This window comes from Delphinapterus leucas, chromosome 16 (genome assembly GCF_059928025.1).
Source record: "Delphinapterus leucas isolate spDelLeu-1000000601 "Yukka" chromosome 16, BTC_Dleu_Yukka2, whole genome shotgun sequence".
Classification (NCBI taxonomy): Eukaryota; Metazoa; Chordata; class Mammalia; order Artiodactyla; family Monodontidae; genus Delphinapterus; species Delphinapterus leucas.
This window is the reverse complement of record NC_143144.1, coordinates 3,867,592-3,873,591: the sequence shown is the minus strand read 5'-3', so window position 1 is coordinate 3,873,591 and position 6,000 is coordinate 3,867,592. Positions and strand designations below refer to the sequence as shown.

The window sequence follows — 6,000 nt, the reverse complement described above, 5'->3', positions numbered from 1 at the left end:
CCTGGCGGTAAGTCCCATGGTCCTGCTAAGCGACGCCTCAAGAGGCAGCCCGCGACCCACGGACACCTACTGCCAAACCAGCCTAGACGGGTCCTATCTCGTCTGAGTCTACGAAGCTAAGCAGGCTCGGGCCCGCTTAGTACTTGGATGGGAGACCTCCGTGGATTGGGGAGCTCCTGGGAATACCGCGTGCTGTGGGCTTTTTGCCTCCCGCTACGCCTTCTCCTTTTGCCGCCCGTGGCGGTGGCGGCGGCCGTCTCCGCCCCCGACGGGTACCGCTGCAGGCCCCACGTCCTCAGGCCCCTCCCTCCACAGCAAGCGTCTTATGGGGCGCTCCCCTCCTGCCTGCCCGGCCAGGCGGCCAGAAGGCGTCCCTGGAAGGCAGCGGCACAACAGACGCTCCGGGGGCGGCCTGTCGCCATCCAGACATGGCCGCGGACCCGGGTGACGTCCGTGCGGCCCACGAGCCCCACGACCTGCACCTGGCCACAGCCACTGTAGCCCAGCCCCGGCGCCGCCACCTGTCTGCCGCGGTGTCTCTCCACAGCTCCATCCGGAAAAAGACCCCCCCTCTGTGGTTTCGCCGCGGCCGGGGGCGGGAGTGGGATCGAGGGTTCAGGCCGCATCCCCGTGCCTGCCGGCCACCTGGGTCGGGGTCCTGAGCTCAGACGGTGGAGTCGGGGCAACGGTGTGGTTGCCGGGTCTAAGGGGCCCTGCCAACTCAATGGTGGCTCCCAGTGGCTTCAAGCCAGCTGCTGTCGGGCAGGAGGGCCGGGCCGGTATGCGTCCGGACTGCGCCTAGCGCAGCGCGGCCGGGCGGGCGGGATTCCCAAGGGACCGCGGGCCCCGGGCCCTGAAGCCTCCGGGGCCACGTCCCTGGGAGCGGCCTGTGGGATCTGGGGAGGGTCGCCAAGCACCGAAAAGTTTGCGGTGTCTCGCCCGCCCTGGGCTGGGTGGTCGCCAACTCCTCCGCCACCCCCCGGTACCTGAGACCCCCGTTCCCATGCCTAGCCGGGCGGCGGGGCCCTGCCGGGGCGGGCGGGGCGCTCGTGTGACTGTAAGGCCCAAGGGCCTGCTAAGCTGCGTCTCAAGAGGCAGCCCGCGAAGCCCCCAGTGTCTACGGCCAAACCACCCTAGACGGGCCCGATCTCGTCTCGATCTCGGAAGCTAAGCAGGGTCGGGCCTGGTTAGTACTTGGATGGGAGACCTCCTGGACTGGAGAGCTCCTGGGAACACCGGGTGCTGTAGGCTTTTTGCCTCCCGCTCCGCCTTCTCCTTTTGTCGCCCGCGGCGGCGGCGGCGTCCGTCTCTGCCCCCGCCGGGTACCGCTGCAGGCCCCACCTCCGCAGGCCCCTCCGTCCACAGCAAGCGTCTGATGGGGCGCTCCCCTCCTGCCTGCCCGGCCAGGCGGCCAGAAGGCGTCCCTGGAAGGCAGCGGCACAACAGACGCTCCGGGGGCGGCCTGTCGCCATCCAGACATGGCCGCGGACCCGGGTGGCGTCCGTGCGGCCCACGAGCCCCACGACCTGCACCTAGCCACAGCCACTGTAGCCCAGCCCCGGCGCCGCCACCTGTCTGCCGCGGTGTCTCTCCACAGCTCCATCCGGAAAAAGACCCCCCCTCTGTGGTTTCGCCGCGGCCGGGGGCGGGAGTGGGATCGAGGGTTCAGGCCGCATCCCCGTGCCTGCCGGCCATCTGGGTCGTGGTCCTGAGGTCGGACGGTGGAGTCGGGGCAAGGGTGTGGTTGCCGGGTCTAAGGGGCCCTGCCAACTCAATGGTGGCTCCCACTGGATTCGGGCCAGATGCTGTCGGGCAGGAGGGCCGGGCCGGTCTGCGTCCGGGCTGCGCCTAGCGGAGCGTGGGCGGGCGTGTGGAATGCCCAAGGGACCGCGGGCCCCGGGCCCTGAAGCCTCCGGGGCCACGTCCCTGGGAGCGGCCTGTGGGATCTGGGGAGGGGCGCCAAGCACCGAAAAGTTTGCGGTGTCTCGCCCGCCCTGGGCTGGGTGGTCGCCAACTCCTCCGCCACCCCCCGGTACCTGAGACCCACGTTCCCCTGCCTAGCCGGGCGGCGGGGCCCTGCCGGGGCGGGCGGGGCGCTCGTGTGGCTGTAAGGCCCAAGGGCCTGCTAAGCTGCGTCTCAAGAGGCAGCCCGCGAAGCCCCCAGTGTCTACGGCCAAACCACCCTAGACGGGCCCGATCTCGTCTCGATCTCGGAAGCTAAGCAGGCTCGGGCCTGGTTAGTACTTGGATGGGAGACCTCCTGGACTGGAGAGCTCCTGGGAACACCGGGTGCTGTAGGCTTTTTGCCTCCCGCTCCGCCTTCTCCTTTTGTCGCCCGCGGCGGCGGCGGCGTCCGTCTCTGCCCCCGCCGGGTACCGCTGCAGGCCCCACCTCCGCAGGCCCCTCCGTCCACAGCAAGCGTCTGATGGGGCGCTCCCCGCCTGCCTGACCGGCCAGACGGCCAGACGGCGTCCCTGGAAGGCAGCGGCACACCAGACGCTCCGGGGGTCCCCTGACGCCAAACAGACATGGCGGCAGACCCGGGTGCCGTCCATGCGGCCCGCGAGCCCCTCGACCTGCACCTGGCGGCCCCCACTGGAGCCCAGCCCCGGCTCCGCCACCTGTCTGCCAGGGTGCCTCTCCACAGCTCCATCCGGAAAAAGCCCCCTGTCCACCGTTTCGCCGCGGCCGGAGAGGGATAGAGGGCCCAGGCCGCTTCCGCGGGCCTGCCGGCCACCTGTGGCGGGGTCCTGAGCTCGGACGGTGGTGCGGGAGCAAGGGTGGCGCTGCTGGGTCTGCGGGGCTTTGCCAACTCAATGGTGGCTCCCACTGGATTCGGGCCAGCTGCCGTCGGGCAGGAGGGCCGGCCCGGTCTGCGGCGGGGCCGCGCCTAGCGCAGCGTGGGCGGGCAGGTGGGATGCCCAAGTGACCGCGGGCCCCGGGCCCTGAAGCTTCCGGGGCCACGTCCCTGTGAGCGACCTGTGGCATCTGGGGTGGGACGCCAAGCGCCGAAATGTTTGCTGGGTCCCGTCCGCCCTAGGCTGGGTGGTCGCCAACACCTCCTCCGCCACCTGCTACCCGAGACGTCCATTCCTCTGCCTAGGCGGTTGGCGGGGCCCAGCCGAGACGGGCGTGCCCCTGGCCTGGCGGTAAGTCCCATGGTCCTGCTAAGCGACGCCTCAAGAGGCAGCCCGCGACCCACGGACACCTACTGCCAAACCAGCCTAGACGGGTCCTATCTCGTCTGAGTCTACGAAGCTAAGCAGGCTCGGGCCCGGTTAGTACTTGGATGGGAGACCTCCGTGGATTGGGGAGCTCCTGGGAATACCGCGTGCTGTGGGCTTTTTGCCTCCCGCTACGCCTTCTCCTTTTGCCGCCCGTGGCGGTGGCGGCGGCCGTCTCCGCCCCCGACGGGTACCGCTGCAGGCCCCACGTCCTCAGGCCCCTCCCTCCACAGCAAGCGTCTTATGGGGCGCTCCCCTCCTGCCTGCCCGGCCAGGCGGCCAGAAGGCGTCCCTGGAAGGCAGCGGCACAACAGACGCTCCGGGGGCGGCCTGTCGCCATCCAGACATGGCCGCGGACCCGGGTGACGTCCGTGCGGCCCACGAGCCCCACGACCTGCACCTGGCCACAGCCACTGTAGCCCAGCCCCGGCGCCGCCACCTGTCTGCCGCGGTGTCTCTCCACAGCTGCATCCGGAAAAAGACCCCCCTCTGTGGTTTCGCCGCGGCCGGGGGCGGGAGTGGGATCGAGGGTCCAGGCCGCATCCCCGTGCCTGCCGGCCACCTGGGTCGGGGTCCTGAGCTCGGACGGTGGAGTCGGGGCAAGGGTGTGGTTGCCGGGTCTAAGGGGCCCTGCCAACTCAATGGTGGCTCCCAGTGGCTTCGAGCCAGCTGCTGTCGGGCAGGAGGGCCGGGCCGGTCTGCGTCCGGACTGCGCCTAGCGCAGCGCGGGCGGGCGGGTGGGATTCCCAAGGGACCGCGGGCCCCGGGCCCTGAAGCCTCCGGGGCCACGTCCCTGGGAGCGGCCTGTGGGATCTGGGGAGGGGCGCCAAGCACCGAAAAGTTTGCGGTGTCTCGCCCGCCCTGGGCTGGGTGGTCGCCAACTCCTCCGCCACCCCCCGGTACCTGAGACCCACGTTCCCCTGCCTAGCCGGGCGGCGGGGCCCTGCCGGGGCGGGCGGGGCGCTCGTGTGGCTGTAAGGCCCAAGGGCCTGCTAAGCTGCGTCTCAAGAGGCAGCCCGCGAAGCCCCCAGTGTCTACGGCCAAACCACCCTAGACGGGCCCGATCTCGTCTCGATCTCGGAAGCTAAGCAGGCTCGGGCCTGGTTAGTACTTGGATGGGAGACCTCCTGGACTGGAGAGCTCCTGGGAACACCGGGTGCTGTAGGCTTTTTGCCTCCCGCTCCGCCTTCTCCTTTTGTCGCCCGCGGCGGCGGCGGCGTCCGTCTCTGCCCCCGCCGGGTACCGCTGCAGGCCCCACCTCCGCAGGCCCCTCCGTCCACAGCAAGCGTCTGATGGGGCGCTCCCCGCCTGCCTGACCGGCCAGACGGCCAGACGGCGTCCCTGGAAGGCAGCGGCACACCAGACGCTCCGGGGGTCCCCTGACGCCAAACAGACATGGCGGCAGACCCGGGTGCCGTCCATGCGGCCCGCGAGCCCCTCGACCTGCACCTGGCGGCCCCCACTGGAGCCCAGCCCCGGCTCCGCCACCTGTCTGCCAGGGTGCCTCTCCACAGCTCCATCCGGAAAAAGCCCCCTGTCCACCGTTTCGCCGCGGCCGGAGAGGGATAGAGGGCCCAGGCCGCATCCGCGGGCCTGCCGGCCACCTGTGGCGGGGTCCTGAGCTCGGACGGTGGTGTGGGAGCAAGGGTGGCGTTGCTGGGTCTGCGGGGCTTTGCCAACTCAATGGTGGCTCCCACTGGATTCGGGCCAGCTGCCGTCGGGCAGGAGGGCCGGCCCGGTCTGCGGCCGGGCCGCGCCTAGCGCAGCGTGGGCGGGCAGGTGGGATGCCCAAGTGACCGCGGGCCCCGGGCCCTGAAGCTTCCGGGGCCACGTCCCTGTGAGCGACCTGTGGCATCTGGGGTGGGACGCCAAGCGCCGAAATGTTTGCTGGGTCCCGTCCGCCCTAGGCTGGGTGGTCGCCAACACCTCCTCCGCCACCTGCTACCCGAGACGTCCATTCCTCTGCCTAGGCGGTTGGCGGGGCCCAGCCAAGACGGGCGTGCCCCTGGCCTGGCGGTAAGTCCCATGGTCCTGCTAAGCGACGCCTCAAGAGGCAGCCCGCGACCCACGGACACCTACTGCCAAACCAGCCTAGACGGGTCCTATCTCGTCTGAGTCTACGAAGCTAAGCAGGCTCGGGCCCGCTTAGTACTTGGATGGGAGACCTCCGTGGATTGGGGAGCTCCTGGGAATACCGCGTGCTGTGGGCTTTTTGCCTCCCGCTACGCCTTCTCCTTTTGCCGCCCGTGGCGGTGGCGGCGGCCGTCTCCGCCCCCGACGGGTACCGCTGCAGGCCCCACGTCCTCAGGCCCCTCCCTCCACAGCAAGCGTCTTATGGGGCGCTCCCCTCCTGCCTGCCCGGCCAGGCGGCCAGAAGGCGTCCCTGGAAGGCAGCGGCACAACAGACGCTCCGGGGGCGGCCTGTCGCCATCCAGACATGGCCGCGGACCCGGGTGACGTCCGTGCGGCCCACGAGACCCACGACCTGCACCTGGCCACAGCCACTGTAGCCCAGCCCCGGCGCCGCCACCTGTCTGCCGCGGTGTCTCTCCACAGCTCCATCCGGAAAAAGACCCCCCCTCTGTGGTTTCGCCGCGGCCGGGGGCGGGAGTGGGATCGAGGGTTCAGGCCGCATCCCCGTGCCTGCCGGCCACCTGGGTCGGGGTCCTGAGCTCGGACGGTGGAGTCGGGGCAAGGGTGTGGTTGCCGGGTCTAAGGGGCCCTGCCAACTCAATGGTGGCTCCCAGTGGCTTCGAGCCAGCTGCTGTCGGGCAGG

The 6,000-nt window shown here is 70.6% G+C and overlaps 3 pseudogenes; all 3 read left to right on the top strand.

Moving 5' to 3' along the window:
* The first annotated feature begins 1,115 nt into the window (after positions 1–1,115).
* LOC149747194 (5S ribosomal RNA) lies at positions 1,116–1,251 on the top strand (annotated as a pseudogene).
* A 914-nt stretch (positions 1,252–2,165) lies between these two features.
* LOC149747193 (5S ribosomal RNA) lies at positions 2,166–2,301 on the top strand (annotated as a pseudogene).
* Positions 2,302–4,256: 1,955 nt separating this feature from the next.
* On the top strand, positions 4,257–4,392 carry LOC149747192 (5S ribosomal RNA; annotated as a pseudogene).
* The last annotated feature ends 1,608 nt before the right edge of the window (positions 4,393–6,000 follow it).